The sequence below is a fragment of the Heloderma suspectum genome, chromosome 1, assembly GCF_057233095.1.
Source record: "Heloderma suspectum isolate Gila_16-S chromosome 1, 16-S_ref, whole genome shotgun sequence".
Classification (NCBI taxonomy): domain Eukaryota; kingdom Metazoa; phylum Chordata; class Lepidosauria; order Squamata; family Helodermatidae; genus Heloderma; species Heloderma suspectum.
In genome coordinates this window covers 37,639,957-37,660,092 of record NC_139458.1, presented here as the reverse complement: position 1 = coordinate 37,660,092, position 20,136 = coordinate 37,639,957, and the positions used below count along the sequence as shown (strand labels likewise).

At 43.4% G+C, this 20,136-nt stretch overlaps 1 protein-coding gene across 1 annotated transcript in view; it reads right to left on the bottom strand.

Moving 5' to 3' along the window:
* The window catches only part of KCNK10 (potassium two pore domain channel subfamily K member 10), a 130,116-nt gene that overhangs the window by 84,759 nt on the left and 25,221 nt on the right, over positions 1–20,136 (bottom strand). The window lies entirely within an intron of this gene.

The following is a 20,136-nucleotide window of genomic DNA, read 5'->3' as shown; positions in this document are numbered from 1 at the left end:
GAATGACATTTAATAGGGACAAATGCCAAGTTCTGCACCTAGGAAAAAGAAACCAAATGCACAGTTACAAGATGGGGGATACATGGCTCAACACTACAAGTGAGAAGGATCTTGGAATTGTTGTCGATCACAAGCTGAATATGAGCCAACAATGTGATGTGGCGGCAAAAAAGGCAAATGCTACTTTGGGCTGCATTCATAGAAGCATCGCTTCCAAATCCCGGGAAGTACTAGTTCCCCTCTACTCAGCACTGGTTAGGCCTCATCTGGAGTACTGTGTCCAGTTCTGGGCACCACACTTTAAGAAGGATGCAGACAAACTGGGGAGGGTTCAGAGGAGGGCAACAAAGATGATCAGGGGACTGGAAACAAAGCCCTATGAAGAGAGACTGAAAGAACTGGGCATGTTTAGCCTTGAGAAGAGAAGACTGAGGGTGATATGATAGTGCTCTTCAAGGACTTGAAAGGTTGTCACAGAGGGGAAGGCTAGGATCTCTTCTTGATAATCCCAGAGTGCAGGACACGGAATAATGGGCTCAAGTTACAGGAAGCCAGATTCCGGCTGAACATCAGGAAAAACTTCTCAACTGTTAGAGCAATATGACAGAGGAACCAATTACCTAGGGAGGTAGTGGGCTCTCCCACACTGGAGGCATTTAAGACGAGGCTGGACAGCCATCTGTCAGGGATGCTCTGACCTGGATTCCTGCACTGAGCAGGGGATTGGACTTGATGGCCCTGTAGGCCCCTTCCAACCCTACTGTTCTATGATTCTATGACTGTGACCGTTAAGTTAAAGTTTGAGGGTGCAATCCTACATACACTGACCTGCAAGTAAGAGCCACTGAATTGAATGGGACTTACTCCTGAGAACACATAAGAACATAAGAAGAGCCATGCTGGATCAGACCAAGGGTCCATCTAGTCCAGCATTCTGTTCACACAGTGGCCAACCAGCTGTCGACCAGCAACCTACAAGCAGGGCTTGAGTGCAACAGCACCCTCCCACCCATGTTCCACAGCAACTGGTGTACATAGGCTCACTGCATCTGGTACTGGAGGTAGCACATAGCCATCAAGACCAGTAGCCATTGATAGCCTTTTCCTCCAGGAATTTATCCAGCCCCCTTTTAAAGCCATCCAAATTGGTGGCCATCACTACACCCTATGGTAGCAAATTCCATAGTTTAACTATGTGCTGTGTGAAGAAGTACTTCCTTTTATCTGTCCTGAATCTCCCACCAATCACCTTCATGGGATGACCTCGGGTTCTAGCTTTATGAGAGAGGGAGAAAAATATCTCCCTATCCACATTCTCCACACTATGTATAATGCTGTATACCTCGGTCATGTCTCCCCTTGCTCACCCTTTTTCCATGTTAAACAATCCGAGCTGTTGTAATCTTCCCTCATAGGTGAATTGTTCCAGACCCTTGATCATTTTAGTTCCCTTTTTCTGCACTTATTCCAGCCCTACATGCATACGACTTTATGTATATGTATGTAAAATAATGAGTGACCATTCATAAAGCAGCCTTGATGCTAACACAGACCTGCAGTGACTTAAAATAAAGGCCAAACTATATGCAACTTTTTAAAAGGGTTAAAAATTGGGGAAACAACACTGTGGGGCTGTTCACACAACACGCTAACCCACACTCAGTGGTTGAGTTTGAGTTGTTTTGAACTGTGGTTTGTTTGTTGAATCGTGGGTTACTGTGTTGTCTGTATGTAACACATTTTCAGCAGGGTGGGTTGTCGTGTTGTCTGAATACAGCATGATTTCCTCAAGGTGGCTTGTTAGCCATGCAGTGTGGCTTGTTAACCACCCAGAACAACCCAGCAACAAACCATGGCTTCTCACGGTGGCTTGTTCGAGAAAAATAAGCTACTCTGCATAGTTAACAAGCCATCCTGGCTGTGTTCAGACAACACGATAACCCACCATACAACAAACAACCCACGGTTCAAAACAACCCACACAGAACCACTGAGTGTGGGCTAGCATGTTGTATGGACAGCCCCTGTGTGGGAGAAATTTAAGCCTTTCCCTCTTTCACTGTTTCCCTAATCGAAATCTCACCCTCTGAGAAGCTGCAATTAGCCCCATTGCCAGGATAGGAGCCAGGGGAGAGACAGATACCATGACTCAGATTGTATTTCACGCAGATTAAGAGATGATTCACTCATTAATATTTGGCCAAGTAATGTTGTAGAGAACCAGCAAGGCCATACAGTTTATATCAGAGACATGGAATTATAAAGCCCTAGATCTGAGCCCAAAACTTCCTAAACTGCTCTTTTTCCACCCTCAAGAGCTACTGTAAAAAAATGGATGAAAAAGAGAGATGTATGAACCAGTTCAGTCCCCAGTTCAAAGCAACACTTCAGCCTGCCCCCTCAAACTAAACTACAGGAACAACAATACTGTTGGGGTGTTGCGCATAAGGACTGCTGAGTCAACATATGCAAAAGGCTCCATATAAATGCTAAATTTTATTGTTAGTTCTACATCTGTCAGTGCAGGAGCTAAACAACAGCTCATTTTTGTTTTGGGAGGCCTGGTACCTTGCGTATGCTGCTTCTGCCTGTTGTCCTGTTTCTCAGAAATATGGAGACAACACACACACAAATGTACATAGACAACGCAACAGGGATTGGGGGTGCAATATGGTTCTCTTAATGAGTTCTGCCACTGACTTCAATGGGAGACAAACTGCATCAAAAATGTTTACTAGTGTTAATCACTCACATCAGTATGTAGGGACTGAGGCTTTGACCTGGAGTTATTACTGATATCCCCGTTTGACGAATCATAAATGATTCAGTCTCCAGAATGATCTTCTTAGTTCAGGACTAGGAGAAAAATGGTGTCAGAAGTCAAAGTTTAATCTGTGCACATTGAATGATGTTTCCGATAAATGGCGTATTACAATTCCCTGGGGTGTGATGTCATCTTTCTGTGAGCCTGGTTCAGTTACTCCCAGTAAAGTGAAGTGATTTAATTTGTTGTTTTTCCAGTTGCATTTAAGTGCTTGGGCTTTGCATCGAGGAAAAGAAGAGGTGATGTGAACTTCACTCTTTATTTATATGCGGTCCTGTTTGTCTTCCTTTAAAGAGTGGTTCTGTTCACATCACGTTTTGGTGACTTGTAGCAACAGCCAGTATTTGGTAAATGCCCTGGACTCTTTCATGACCTTCTGCCAATGACATTGTATTACCAAAAACACATGTTTTATCACCATCTGTATAACTGTGAAGGAAAGTGAGTGGGAGGATTCTTCTGCTGTAAAAATTGTGGACACTTTTCAATACACAACTTAAAAAATTTAAACATCAATTCAGAAAGGTTGCTAAATAACTCAAAACATTTTTAAATTAGTAACCTGTCATATACACTGAGCATGGTAGCAATTGATCACATGACCTCTTAAGAATTTTGGACACAATTTAGCCACAACAGCAAAAATAGGCATTTTGAGTGTTACATCTACATTAACACCAGCAAGTAAAAATTCTGTTTTCAGCTGTAGAGGCCAGCAGGTAACTGTAGTCCAAATGTGGGCCAAATTGTAAATGGAGCAGCTGAACAAATAGTGAGTGAAACCATTAACAATTTTACATACATATGCAATGCCCCTACTCAGATGACTTGGTACATACAATGAATACACCGGGGTGGGGAGCTCAGATCACATCCACTGGCCCTACCCCTGACAGATAGACATTCAAAAGAAGAGGACCTTATGTATGTACAAATTCAGTAGCCTATGCCCTGGTTACCTCCAACTTAGATAACAGCAACGTGCTTTATGTGGGGCTACCTTTAAAGATGGTTCGGAAGCTGCAGGTTGTGCAACGTGTGGTTGATAGCAGGGTCCCGAATGTCTGATCAAATAATTGATTCTGCCGTGCTTGCATTGGCTGCCTGTATGTTTCCGAGCCCAATTCAAGGTGCTGGTTTTGGCCTACAAATCCTTATACAGCTCAGGACCACAATACCTCATGGAGCACCTCTCCTGGCATTTATTATTACATTATTATTATTATTATTATTATTATTATTATTATTATTATATCCCATCTTTTTTCCTCTTGCAAGGAAACCAAGGTGACTTACATAGTCCTCCTCTCCATATTATCCTCACAACAACCCTGTGAGGTAGGTTACGCTGAGAGTCTGTGACTGGCCCAAAATAACCCAGTGAGCTTCATGGCTGAGGGAGGACTAGGACCCAGATCTCCTGAGTCCCAGTCTAACACTCTAAGCACTACACCACACTGGCTCTCACTGGTATGAACCTACCTGTACACTACGATCTTCATCTGGGGCCCTTCTCCAAGGGAGGTTCGGAGGTTGGCAACAAGGGAGAAGGCCGTCTTGGTAGTGGCCTCCCAATTATGGAACATTCTTCTCAGTGAGGGCCGCCTGGCACCAATATTGTCATTTTTCCAGCACCAAGTTCAGATTTCCCTCATCTCACAAGCATTTTACAGCACATGATACTGGGCCATGGGATTTTTATTGTTGATAGTGTAAAATTGTTTTATATTTTTGCATAATATGGTTTTATATTATATTATTATACAAGTACAATTGTTTTATATTTTTGCATACAAATGGTTATATATTACATTCTTATATTGTATTTTTAGGGTTTCAGTCTTTGTTACCTGCCCAGAGAGCTTTGACTCTTGATGGGTATAGAAATGTAATGAGTGAAATGCAATTGTGCCTTGCATCTTTGTACAGAGCCTGGGAGTATACCGCTTGTACACTCATAGATTCTGTTTAAGAATTCTGATGAATTCTGGGGACATCAGGACAGAGGCAAGAGGAGCAATCCTAGCCCTCCCTCCGCATATTCCTTGTATGTGCCTTGTTATCTGAGTAGCAGTGGAGGCTGGTGGCTCCAATTTCAGTGGGGCCATAAATCCATTGAGGGTTTTAGTCAGACACAGCCAGAACTCTAAAGGAGCTATCCAGTGTGCTGAACCCTATTCCCAAAAATACATTCAGCATCTTGGATAGCTCCTCTAGAGTTCTGGCTGATTCTGACTGAAACCCAGAATGGATTCACTGGTCCACTGAAATCGGAGCCACCAGCCTGCACTGCTGAGTAAGGCTAATGTCTTAGATCAGGAGGAACCTCAGGAGGCACCACAGGCTGGACTGAGGAGCCCAAAAGAGTCTGTGGACCAGGGGTTGTGCACCCCTGTCTTACCTCATGTGTATTCCGTCCCAGCTACTATTCAAGAGAAGGAAGAGTCATTATGCAGCTATCTTTGCCATTTCTGCAGCTGGACTTCGTCCCACTTGGAATGAATCTTTTAAACCTTCAAACCTAAAGGATTATGTCCAACTGAGTATGATGCCTGAGCTAAATGAAAAAGAGGACTGCATCTGAACAAAATATATTATATGCATTTAAAAAAAAATAAATAAAAGCATTTATATACCAGTTTTCCATTAAAAAAAAATTGCCCAAGGCCATTAACAATGTAACATTAAAACACATCAAAATGTAACATTAATAAAGAAATACAGTGTACCGATAAATAATTATCCTCCAGGAGATCAATCACTGACTTGGTCAGTTCAATAGGTTGAACACCTACAAGAAAAGCAGATCCTAGCCACTGCAGTACACTGTGCAACATCCTGCAAGTTCAGGGTTGTGCACCTCGAGTTTAGCTAGAACTTTCTTCAATCAAAATGTTTTACTTTAGCACGTAGTAAACATTTAGTTGGAGATATTGATTTGGAAAAAAAGTTGTTTTGGAAAAGGAAGAGGAGATGTAGTATCACTGAAGAATCCTCTCCCCTTATCCTAGCTAGAAAAGAAGACTACCCAGAGGATGAACTGTTGCAAGGCAGAATGAGATAAGTCCTCTCCAAATGCGGGAAGGCAGGGATGGCTCAAGATATTTTCCTTCCTAAAGCAAAGGACAAAATGTCACCACCTATCCCAGATATAGAAGCTGACCTGGCAAATGAGTCCTACTTCAACACTGGCTGAAGCAAGCATCCTCAACCATACCTGAGGACAGCAAGCTGGCTTAGGAGGTGTGGGACAGACTGTGTAGCACCTGCAAAATCTCACTATTGCTCCCTGCCCCCACGCCCAGCATCGGCTGCTTGCAGCAGCTGCTTCACTCCGCTTAATGGTAGGGCCGGCCCTGGGGGCAGGAGCTACCATGCCATGATAGAGCACATGAATGATAGAAGCACTTAAAGGGCCATGGCTCAGTGGGTAGAGTACCTGCTCTTCAAGCAAAAGTTTCCAGATTCAGTCCTTGGCATGTCTGGCCAGTTAGGGCTGAGAAAGATCCTTGTGCAACCTTAGAGTGCTACTGCCAGTCAGGGTAGATAGTACCTTTTATATTATGTAGTTGTTAATGTTTTGCTGTTGTTAATGTTCTTGTTTTTATTGTTTTAAAATTGTGTTTAAAACTGTTGTGCACCCTTGATGGTGTTTTAGCAAATAAGGTGGTATATAAATTATCATCATTATTATTAATAATAATAAGCTAGATAGACCTATGGTCTGATTTGGTATAAGGCAGCTTCCTATATTTCACATTCTGTTTTCCTGATTTTGTCACTTGTTGACCAGGTTTTGCAGGTTTTTGAAACAACACGATATGGGGAAGAGCCATAGCATTGTGGTAGAGTGCATGCTTTGCATGGGACATGTTCTGGGTTCAATCCCTGCCATCTCTGTTAAAAAGAGAGAGGTAGGAGGTGATGGGAAGCATCTCTGCTGGAGCCACTGCCAGTCAGAGCAGGCAACACTGGGCTAGATGGAAGTTGCTTTGGTGGCTGTATTTGGGCTGAAAGACAACTCATCCATTTATAAATAAATACATACATACATACATGGACAAAGTGTCTGACCTGTTATAAGGCAGCTTCCTATGTTCCTATCTAAGACTGTCTGACTGTGCAATTCTGCCCGCGCCATGCATTCACTAGAACATCTGAACAGAGCTACCACATACAGAGATTTCATTTATTTATTTATTTGGAATATTTTTTGATTGCCCCTCCACTCAATGAGTGCATTGTTCAATCAAAACAGTACAAACCACCATTTACCACAACAACAACAACAACAAGTGGCCACAGACCAGAAGGAATCAGACACTCACATTCCACAGGACAAAGAAAGAGGGGAGCAGAGACTATCATCCCACCAACTTGGGTTCCATATTTTCTAGCTCTGCAGCCAGGCCAATTACCAAATTTTAAGAAGGAGGAACAAGAACGGAAGCCCAGCAATCAAAGGCTCATGGCATGGCCGGCTGTGGGAGGCCAGCAGGGGAGGCTGGGGGCTCTGATTTCAGTGGGGTGGAAATTCCACTCTGGGTTTAAATTACAACCCATCAGAAGTCTAAAAGAGCCATCCAAAGTGCTGGATCCATTTTGGGGATAAGGTTCAGCACCTTGGATAGCTCCTTTTGCCTTCTGGCTGGTTGTGACTAAAACCCAGAATGGAATCTCCGCCCCAGCGAAATTGGAGCCATCAGGAGGCCAGTTCTCTTGCCACGCTACAGGCAAGCACCAGGGGTGGGGGAGTTGCTTCCCTCCCTTCCCGGGAAAGCAGCTGATGGCCAGGTGGGAGCCCAGGCAAACCTTGCACTGGGTGAGCAAATCTGCACGGAGACCAAACGCACCTCCCTTGGTTGTCGTTTCTCCAGACTGCCCCAAAGCCAGCAATGGCATCAAAACTGAGATCGCACTGCTGCCCATCCCAGCAGCAACCCTGCTTTTAAACCGCCTTCCACTCTGGTAGAAATACCATCCATCGACAGTCTGCTTTCTTTAAAAGGTCTCTTCAGAGTCTGCATTTCCCAGTATGACTTTTTTTTTTCCTGTTCTGTTTGTTAACTTATCATGGAAGATGTTTTAATCTCCCTCATTAAAGGCAATGACAAATCTCAGTTTATGCAACACATGCATTAAATTGGCAGATCCTCAGGCCTCAAAGGGGACTTGCCAGTGTTATGACACAGCCCTTTCCCCAGTGAGACGGTGTCACTGGGGGAAAGTAAGATCCTGTTTGTTTGGGGAGGGAACAGTATGGAAACAGTCAGAAGGCATTAACAAGCCGGCCTTAAACGACAGCATCTGCACACTTTTTAGTTTCGCTCATTTTAGTTTAAATGTTTAGGAATCCCCCCTCTGCACAAAGCTGCCCCAGGCAATGGATAATAAAGTATGTCATAAAAATAGTCTAAAACAAAACACTTTTATTGCCATAAAAACAATCACACTTTAAAACAACAAAATGCGCGCGTGCACACACACACACACACACACACAAGGTGGTACTATAAGCATGGCCATTAAAACTGAAATCTCAGCAGCAATTAAAGAGTACTACATTCTGGGCCCAGGGTGTATCTGAAGCTACAGCATGAAAAGTTTTAAGATCAGCATCTGTGGTTCTGCTCTCTGGTCCACCAGAAAAAGCTGTGAGATTGGCAAGTAGCATGGACAGGGCCTTTTCTGTGGTGGCCCCACAACTTTGGATTGTTATGTTATATTACAGTTTATTTATATGCCGCCTTTTGGCCCAAAGGCCCCCCAAAGCGGCTCACTAAAACATACAAATACAATATTCAAACAATACACAAAATATGAGTTTAAAGCAGTAATATAACAGTGACTATTTAGAACACTTTCTAAAAATGTAACGTGCGGATGTGAGAAACAGGTGCTTGAAAACGTGTGTATCATACAGGCACACTCATCAGCTGTGGCTTCATGCTAAGCGCAAGTACAGTAGCAAACCCAGTTTTGTTGCTGTGGTCCTCAGAATCACCGAACAAATGTGGGCAAGGTTGTTGTCTGGGGCTAACCAACTCAAATCAACTCAAGGCCCACCTCAATAACTCTGGATCATAGCAACCCTGTATCCTGCTGTTGTTTTTATTGATCAAAATGTTAAGGTTTTAATGATCTTGCATGGCCTCCATTTTTAAGGTATCCTTGATCATGGTGGTGGTTTTATCTGCTGCTCTCATATTTTAGTGTTGGGAAGTTTTTCTTGTGATGATGATGATATCAGCAGCAACCAGCCTCTATGGTTCTGTAGACTAGGTCAAGACAACAAGTTTAATAGTGAAGACTCGTTATAAAACTGATAGTGTCACTTCCGTAGCATGGTCATTCTTGATGGGAGAAACCTGTTTAAAGCTGTAAGCCTATATCCACTGATCCTATTCAACTCAACAGGAATTTCTTCTTACTATTATAGGATTGCGCTACAAGCCCCAAGAAAAAAATCAGGGTTTTTTTTCAACATCTACCATCTCATGTATTTGAATTTGAGAGACACCCGAAGTTTTGCATTATGAAGAGACCAACTTACACAGGGTTTTACAAAAGCTGTGTTTCAATTCCTTCTTTCCTTTATCTCACCTTACCCCAAAGCTGACAGCTTACAATGTTTTAACATTTATTTGCCATTGGCTTATTTGTGAACAGCCACACACCCTGCAGCAGCCATTTTGTGGTAGCAACCACAGCACTTTCTCCAAGTTGCAAATATTCACACAGTCCCAAAAAGACTGGGAATTGGCTTATCCCAAACCCCATTGTTATTTCCCCTACAACTGTATATGAAAGTTATGCAGCATGTTCATAAAATGAGGACTTCTAGACAACTGAGGCTTGCACAGCAAGGATGCTGCTATATTCTTTTCTTTAGGTCTACCAATCAATTCAAAACTGAGTAAATTAATCATTTGGCTTTTAACCAATCAATTAATTGATTACATTTAAATAAATTTAAAGCCAAAAAAGGGGAACTCTTCACTTCAATCCATCATCCAATAAGCATGCAAACTGAACAACACCTTACTACTTCATTCAAAAGAGAGGGGAAATCTTTTATCATTTAATAAACAAACCCTGCATTTTAATCTTTTCTCTTTTTATTCCCTAGTGCAGTAAAATACCAGAACCAAAATAATTTTAAAAGTCGTAAGAAAGAAGTGTGTCTTTAATTTTCAGTTCCACCCATTAAAATCGGCCCCCACCAATTAATAATCTGATTAACTAAGGCTCCAAACCTATGTACAAAACCTTGCAATAACCCTACTGAACACAGTGGGGCTTACTTTCATGTCATAGGCATGAATAGGATTGACTTGTAAATCTTGCAACCCTATTTGTAATTAATTTTAGGTAATCCATTACTGGAATATGAGCTGTGGCCATTTCATAGGAATTTGAATGGTGATCTGGAACAACCATGAACCTAGTAGAAGTCAACTTGAGTCAACAGCCATATTATGAAAATTGGGTGCTAGAAAAGGCATCATAATTATCTTGCAGGATATGTGGTGGGGTGAGGTATACAATGATCCTTCTGGGAAAGGACTAGATGGTCTAAATGCCACTCCAGTTCTAATTCAATTTCTATTATCATTTTACATAGCTGATTTAATTTGAAAGAAAATTCTGGAGGTAAAGTGACTCCAAATTTAACCTCCCATAAGAACAGCTTCTAACAAGACCCAATACTGTGAATTCACTTCCAAATCTCCTTTGTTATGAGTCTCCAAGCATGTATCAGTGCAGAACTGTTATGGTAACCCACTCTCTGCCTGCTGCTTTCATCCTACTCAGCAGATGGGGCATACAAAATATATCTAGGAATTCTATTCTTTGAAATGCTCCGTTGTTGATTAAGAATAAGGTGACTGACTATAATAATAAACACCAAAACACGGTAATCAGTTGAAACCTTTACTTTCGCTCGGTGACAATTAGTTACTTACTCCTAATTACATTGCCAATAGGATGACAATGTTTTTAGTCTGTGTTCACATGCTGGGACTTTGCACAGCACCAAAAACATTGAGCAGCGGCTTCCGTAATGCTTATTTTTAGCATTTTAGCATACAATGCAGCAAATATGTTTACCATGAGCCTAGTGTAATCTCTCAAAAAAAAAAATACTCACCTGTGAGCAAGACAGCCATGCAAACTGGCCCTCTGCATACCTTTAATCCAGATCAGGAACTGCCAGGCCCCAGCACATGGTTCTGTGCATGGCTGTCCTGTGTGGTAAGCCAACAGAGCTACCAGTTGGAACATCTCCCAGGACAGTAAAGAGTTCTCAGGTACTGAAGTGACTCTGCCCACCCAGGCTGGTCATTGGTCATCCTCACTAGGAAAGGCTATAAATGCTTTCTAAGCAGGCTGAGACTTTGCCTGGACAGTTACAAACTTTCCTGGCTCTGGCTTGTGACTCATTGCTTGTTTGTTTATTGATTTGATTTGTACCCCACATTTCCACCAAACAAAATGGTGGCTAACACTAATAAAAACAAAAATTAAAACAAACTTAGTTTTAAAAAAGCATAAAAATCAATAGATTAAAAACACAATTAAAAAACATAACAATAAAAGAAATAAAACCAGCACTCAACCCACTTCAGCCACAGCTTACATGCCAAAGACCTGCGTGAATAAAAACATCTTTGCCCTGCCAGTAGAGAAGGAGCCAACCTAGTCTCCTTTGACAGGGAGTTCTAGACACTGGGAGCAGCCTCCGAAAAGGCCCTCTCTTGTGGGCTCACCAAACATGCCCTCAGTGCCAGTGTGGCCGAGAGAAGGGCCTCCCCAGAAAATCTTGAATCCCTGGGCAGAATGTGGGAGAATATGATCTTTCAGGTAGCCTGGTCCAAATCAGTTCTCTTGCTTTGACCTCTGGCTTGACTCCAGGCTCTCAGCTCCTGACTCCATCTTGATAGCTGCCTATACCTCAGTTCCAACAGTCCATAAATAAAAGCAAACAATGACGGTCAAGAGGATGGGCTGCCCCCTGCCCCCTGCTCTTTTACTATAAGCTAGGGGCTTTTAGGAACCATTCTCCAAAGCCCAGAATTCCTTGCAAGGGGCTTAAACTCAGAGGTTGTAAAGAAAGAACCAAGTGAGAGTTGGCATTCCCAGTAAGTCAATGTATAACATTGACTCTGGAACAAACTAGTGTGTTTTTTGTGTATGCCCTAACATAAGCCACCCCACTGAAGGAAACTATAGGCACGTGATTTTGGAGATTGTTGGCCTAGTTGTCAGTCCATGCAGAGCATCCCTATGGATCCAATCATATTGGATCCATAATTAATATTGGAATAGCCATGACCATCACCATGCTGACAGATGCCACTTCCCAGCACATTTATGGCCCACTATACTCCCGTAAACTGCCTCTGGGGCAACCGTGGCTGCTAGCATCCATGTGGACTTCTCTAGGTCAGAGGTTTTAGAACATCTGAGCTGGACCACAGTGTTACAAGAAGAAAAATTAAAATGGTCCACCAAACTAGAAGAGTCCCATCAAAGATGTCTAGCGGTCAAGGAACAGGCATGTAGGCTGCAATCCTACACACACACACACACACACACACACACCTGGGAGCAAGTCCCATTAAATTCAGTGGGGCTTACTTCTGAGTAGATGCATATAGGATTGCACTGTTAGCCGAGGAAATTGCAGCAAGTGAACTATGCCACACTCCAATAGAAAATGAGAAAGCCTGTAACTAAATGAGCATAGCTCTTAACCATTTGGCAAGTGCTTAATGTCCAATGCTGATGTTCTAGTCACTCCCTTTTACCTGGAAATCATTCCCTCATTCCAGATATTTGGGAACACCTTGCAGTTATTTAATGGCAAGGAAAAAGTACTTGGTACAGGACCAAAGACACACTCTTAAAAAAAAACACATTACTTCATATTGACCAAGCTGAATTAAAGAAGTAATGAACTGAAGTTGCCAGAACAACGTCCTGGTTTTGGCATACCTGCACTGCAGATTGAGCTACATCCAGGAAATATAAGTTTTGCCCCAGCAGGATCACTGTCACATTAACAGTCACATAACACTGAAGAGATGAAGCTCATCTAGAAACTACAAGAGAACAGCTCCATCTGTTTCCCTAAAGTGAATCCTTTAATGCAGCGTTAGTGCTGCTGACTTCAGCAACATTTCAACAATCTGCAGCAAATGTTGCTGTTGGTGTCAATGAATTCAAATGCGGGTAGGGGCAGACGTAAAGGCAAGCAATCCAGCATAAAGGCAGAATCTGTTATTTACATCAAACCCAAAAGGCTACCATTGTCTCTGAAGACAATCATTCCTGCCGAATTTTTTGTTTTATTACTAGGCCATACAAGAATGTGCAGGGAATGAAGTCCTTAGTTACTTGGCAATGTGGAGGAAGTCTGGGATTTACCATCCCTTAAGCCAGCAAGGTCATCTTTCCTGACACTAGCAGCCTAGACAAGGAGAAATTTTGTTTCTTCCAGGCAACACTGAAATTTACTTCAGTTTGAAGCAACCCCCTCCAGACTCAAATGGAGTTCCTATTAGTCTGCATACACGTGAGGTGAGAATATAAGAAGAGCCATGCTGGATCAGACCAAGGGCCCATCTAGTCCAGCATTCTGTTCACACAGTGGCCAACCAGCTGCTTGTGTAAAACCCACAAAGAAGGATGCGAGTGCAATAAAATCCTCCCTCTCATGTTCCCCAGCAACTGCTCTACATAGGCATACCACCTCTGACAGTGGAGGGAATATACAGACATTCATGACTAGTAGCCTTTGATAGCCTTTTCCTCCATAAACTTGTCTAACTCCCTTTTAAAGTCCCTTTTAAACCCTGCCAGCTCCAGGAGCTCAAAGGCTTCAGCAGGTCAGATCAGCAGATTTTCAGAGCCCACAAACCATCTCCAGGAGATTATGGGGCAGTGTCTCAATAGGGATCTACAGACTGTGTAAAATCCACTCCGTCTGTGTTTTGCAGATTGCCAAGCACCTTTCGTTCCGTCATCCATCCACAGATGGATGCGAATATTTTTTCGTCATGAGGAAAAATACGCAAATAATTATGTAAGTATTTACGTATTTACATAATTTACCTTAGCATGTAACATTTAGCATATTGTCCCCCATTCCATTCAATGTTTCCTCAGCAGAAACTTACATATATTCCTACAAATTTATATGTGTAAATTTCGGGAAAATAAAAAAAATCACCTGGAAGTCCACGGACTCCACGCAGCCTGAAGGGGTCACTATGCAGCGGAGTCCGCAGGCCAAATTGTGAGAAATCTGAGCTCATTTTAGTCTGTCTTGAATTTCTGCAGGATCCCTATGTCTCAACACATTGGGCAGTATATGTCAGGATTGATGCTGAGCACAGGGAGATAGTTAGCAGCTCAGATTCAGAAGAGGAGCAGCCAGAACTGGGGGAGGCACTTTCACAAGCCAGTTCATATATGGGTAGGCATGCTTCTCAGGTTACCAGCTCCCAGATGGCCAGGCCTGAAGCCCCCCCCCCCTTGCCCCTCTCTGTGAGAAGCAGTGAGCAGCAGCAGCAGGAGGGGCTTGAGGACTATGATCTAAGAGACACGAGGTGGCGGCAGGTGTTCATATCACCCAAATTCATGTCAAAACCACCACCGTATTTTGGGGGAGACAGTTCACACATTCACTAGAGTAATCAAGTGGCAAGAGATCAAACAATGGACTGATAGAAGCACATAGGGAAGGGCCATGGCTCAGTGGGTAGAGTACCTGCCTTGCATGCAGAAGGGTCCCAGATTCAGTCTCCAGCATCTCCAGGTAGGGCTGAGAAAGACTCGTCTGAAATCCTGGAGATGCTGCTGCCGGTCAGTGTGCTAGGTGGACCAATGGTCTGGCTCAGTATAAGGCAACTTCTTATGTTCCTATGATATATGTGCATGTGTGAATCAACTTTTAATCTTCATAATCAGGGCTAGGCTTAGAAGCCTATTTGGAATGGTTTGCTTAACCAAACACAATAAGAACTCTTGGTGATGTGAGAATGCAAGTACAGCAGGAATACAGGAATCGCCTTGCTCATTAGACCAATGGTTTCTAAACTTTTTTGATCGTGCACCCCTATCAGTGAAAACATTTTTGAGCATGGACCCTCAATATATGTATATTTATTCATAAATTATATACATGTACTACTGTACTAATATATTATGTACATTATAAAACAAAAATAAAAATTAAACGGGATGAGATAAAGATGAAATAAAATTTAAAAAACTATTTTTAAAATAGTGTTTATTTATTAATGGTACAGAAACCCTTTTTGCTCTCACTTTAAAAAAATATTATTAAAAATAATATTTTTAGTGAGAGCAATGTGATTGAATATGCTTCATTATTTTTGAAAATCTTGGTTTAACACTTTCTGATACAGCAATTTGAAGGTCTGGTTCTAAGTTCAGTTCTTTTTAAGCCACCTGTCCATTTCATGAGGATTAGTTTAGTTAAAATTAGATAATCTGTACATCCATGAGGGCACCGCTGCCAACTCGCAAGGAGGGGAAAGGCGTGCTTGGCAGGGCTCCTGCCTGCGCCGGAGCTGGGAGCCCTGTTTGCCAGCCCCACACACACCCTGCACAGAGTCCCCACTCCTTGGCCAACTGGTGTCTTGGCCTGGGCTATTAACCCTTCTCGCTCTCCTTAGATAGGATGGCAGTTGAGAGGAAAGCACATGCTTTCTTCTTCTTGCACCTTGCCTTGGCTTCAATCTGCCAAAGGAGAGCAGAAAGGGTTAACCTCCTCCTGGGCTGTTAACCCTTCCTGCTCTCCTTTGGCAGGATGGAAGCTGAGAGGCTTCATTCTGTGAAAGGAAAGTGGGAAGGGTTAATCTCCTTCCCGGACAGGAGGACAGGAGCCGAGAGAGAGCTTCCCTCTCAGCTCCCCTCCCATCCTGCTGCCGCTGCCCACCTTGTAGGAGCAGTGGGAGGCTGCTCAATGTTCAGGCAGCTCACGCACCCCACTGGATCATGTCACGCACACCCCACTTTGGAGACCACTGCATTAGATCAAGATCCATCTCACCCAGTATTCAGTTTCCAAGACCAGCCAGCCAGATGCCTCTGGAAGCTCACAAACAGGACGAAAAAGTGATGTCCTTCTCCTGTCCACAGCATCTGGTTGGTACTCATAGGTACTCATCTGCTCTGGTACTCACCTGTTAGGTCATATCAATGCCCACCGTGACCTATCTCCAATGATGGCCAAGCAGAGAAGCATGTAGAATTTACTTTCAGGATCAAAAGGAAATAAAAGAAATAATGTAAACAATAATAAGTAATAATCCATCCCAAATCATTCAGGCATAGCCTCTGACTCCAGATAATAGAGACAAAATTTCTAGCAATAGTTCATGATTTATGGGTAACCTGAGCATCAAAATGCATACACTATAGGGAAATAGTCCCTGATATGTTTCATTTCCATCCATTTGTTTACAGTTGTTTTAGAGATTAGTTATTGATCATCACAATTCCTGTTTATATCAAAATCCACAAAGGATTTATCATTGACTGACTGATCAACTGACTGAATTTGTCTAAACACAATAAAAACTCACCAAATATCATCCTTAAAAACTTAATAATACATAGTACTATCAACAGCTCTATTAAAACTCTAACAAAACCTCATATAGTTCAGAAAAATTAGAGTATGACAGACTCCTGAAAACACCATTCTAGAGATATTGTTACAATTCACTCAATACCTTTCTAAGGAGAAACTCCTTACATTTCTTTTTGGAAAGACTACAGGCTTGATATTAGAAGAGAGTTCAGATGCACAACAATGAAAGCCCATGATGCAGCCACCTTACTGAAGCTAAGTATGTCTGGGTCTGGTCAGTGGTCAGTGCCTGGATGGGAGACCACCTGGGAAGCCCAACTATACTGCCTTGAATTCCATGATGGAAGAAAGACAGGATATAAATGAAGGAAGAAAGACAGAAAGACAGAAAGACAGAAAGACAGAAAGACAGAAAGACAGAAAGAAAGAAAGAAGAACTAAATGAGGTATGTGGACTTTCAGTAAGGTTTTTACTGTTGATGACTCTTATACAAACACCATCTAATGATCAGCTCATTGCTTTTTAATTTATTTTGGACCAAAGGAAACAATCCACATCCAACCCACCCATTCTTGGCCTGTAAACTTTCCCTACCCAGACCGAAGTATCCCAGGATTCCCAACTGCTCCTACTGAAGTGGGCCATTGGTCAACGCTGTAGTCCTGCAATCCTCAGAACACCAAGGGTGGGGTGGGGGGTTGTAGATAACATTATGACTTGCTTGAACACTGTCTTGTTGAAAAAGGCGAATTTATATGCTACTGCCTTGTGGTGGTGGCTGTGGTGGATAAATTGACCCTACTGTAACTCAAGTCAAGGGCCTTCCACAGATCTGACAAAGACAGAAGTTTAATACTGAGGTGCAAAGGATAGTCCTGATTTCCATTTATCTTTAATGCAACAAAGGTCAGCATACTGAGATTGCTCAAGGGGGTTGGTGGGGGGGGAGGCATTTTACAAGTGCCACCAAAAAGCTCTTCAGTAATGAGAGTAGTAAACAGTGGGAAGTACCCCCAAGGCAGACTTTACAGCACTGCACAGATTGCTGCCAAATGTCTCCATGCTGAAATGAAAGGCACAGGCGTCAGCTGCTACCCTTTCTCTCTTGCCTGTCATTGCGCCTCTTTACTGAGTTGGCAGGCCCTGCTAGTCTGGGGAAAGAGTACAGCGCCCTGGAGAGCACTCTGTGAAGGCCTAAAACACTGCTGGTTTGCAGGCGGAGAGATGCTTTCAGTCTTTGCAAAATGCATAAAGTTGTTGTACCCTGACTTCTCAGTCGTTTGCACCACTGCTTCTGTGAGAATTTAAGAGCTAAACCACACGTTTTGCTCTGCGGCAATTAACATAAGGGTAGTTTTAAATGATTGCCCCATTCCAGATCAGGACTACCTGCCCTGCTACAGTCCCAAGAAAAATCACCCCCATGCCCCATGGCTGCCGTTTGTCTTAGGACAGAAGCCCCCATTGGTGTCAATGGGAGCTTCCCTCCCAAACAAATTGCGGCCATGGGGGAATTTTTGTTGGGACTGAGACAGGGAAGTAAAGGGTAAACCTCCCCACACCCACCACACCCATTGCAATCCTATTCTAGATCACCCTACACACACATACAGAGAGAGAGAGAGAGAGAGAGAGAAAGCAGAAACAACAAAATCAGTCACAGCAACTGCTGTTTAAATCAATGCATTTAATATAATGTATAGCTTGGCCCAAAGTCCTGTTTGTGGTCCAATCATCCCACTGAATGCCACTGAACAATTTGTTCTGATGAGAAACTTGGATTTTTGTCTGGATGTCTTTTTACTTTGCTCCTTCCAAATCTTCAAATTTGCAGCTATCCCTCATTAGATCATTCATTCGACAATAAGAACGTAAAAGAAGAGCCTTGCTGGATCAGACCAAGGGTCCATCTAGTTCAGCATTCTGTTCACATAGTGGCCAACCAGCTGCCCAGGGGAAACCCACAAGAAGGATATGAGCGCAACAGCACCCTCCTGCCCACGTTCCCCAGCAAATGGTGTACATAGGCTCACTGCCTCTGATCCTGTAGCCCATAGCCATCAGGACTAGTAGCCATGGACAGCCTTATCCCCCATGAATTTGCCAAATCCCCCTTCAAAGCTTTGTTCTCCATTACTTTTTTAAAAACTTGATTTTAAAGCCAAATATTATTTCACTCCTTTGGACAGAATAATGTTGTTGTTGTTGTTCTGTAGGGATATTTGGGAATTTTGCAGTTGAAACAGTTCCTAATTAGGGGAGGGGGGGAATCTTCTTGCAGATTCATACTCACTGAATAATCACCACATGAGCTCTCTAAGGCAACAGCAATGAACTAGCTTTGTCAACATCTGACATTGGTTGGAAATAAGAGAAAACACCAACTGGCCCATGACGGTCTTAATGAAACAATGCCAGTTGAAACACCATCATTCAACCTGAATCCCTTATATTTGCTTAACCTAGTTACAGTCAGGATTGATTCTCAGTGCAGGGAGATAGTTAGCATCTCAGATTCAGAAAAGGAGCAGCCAGAACTGGGGGAGGTTTTTTTACAGGCCAGTTCAGATATGGGTAGGCGTGCTTCTCAGGTTACCAACTCCCAGATGGAAGGGCATGAAGCTTCATCCCTACCCCCATCGGTGAGAAGCAGCGGGGGGGGGGGGGGGCTTGAGGTCTGTGACCTAAGAGATGACAGGCAGAGATGCAGAGCTAAGAGAGAAATGTCAGAGGTGGAGCTTAGATGTTCGAACCGTTTAGTGATGCGTGAGAGGCTACGCTGGGGAGCAGCAGGCGAGGGGTGGGACCTCCTTCCCTAAGTTAGCCTAGTCAGACAGCCGCCCTTTAAAACTGCGGGCAACTTTCGTTTATTCCATTTGAATCCCCTGGAGACATTCCTTTGTAGCCAGAGAGTCTTCAAGGATTTGCATCTGTAATGAACCTGTGAATAATGAATTAAAGGTGTGAGACTGAAGCCTCTCCTTGTGTGTGTTTGTGAGTACTTGAGGAAGGAGGGGGCCAAGGGAACCCTGACAGCTTGCCCGCAGTTTGAAAGGGTGGCTGTCTGACTAGGCTAACTTAGGGAAGGAGGTCCTGCCCCTCACCTGCTGCTCCCCAGCGTAGCCTCTCACACATTGCTAAACAGTTTGAACGTCTAAGCTCCACCCCTGATGTTTCCCTCTTAGCTCTGCACCTCCGCCTGGTGTCTCTTAGGTCACAGACCTCAAGCCCCCCCTCCTCCTCCCTGCTGCTTCTCACAGAGGGGGGTAGGGATGAAGCTTCATGCCCGGCCATCTGGGAGTTGGTAACCTGAGAAGCATGCCTACCCATATCTGAACTGGCCTGTGAAAAAACCTCCCCCAGTTCTGGCTGCTCCTCTTCTGAATCTGAGCTGCTAACTATCTCCCTGCACTCAGAATCAATCTTGACAGTTACCAGCATTTAGAATTGTTGACTCTGAGGGACTCTATGGCTGACACAGCTACGTCTTCCTCCACGCCAGTAGTCCACATATTGTACTGTACATCAGGGGTCCCCAACCTTTTTGGACCCATGGGTACATTTGAGAACTGCTGTGGGCACCACTACAAAGTGGCTTCCATGGAGGATGTGGCTACTCACATAATGGCTGTGGTGGGGTCCTAGCTAGTCAAAGGAGGTGTGGGGAGAGAAATAGCAAGGCTA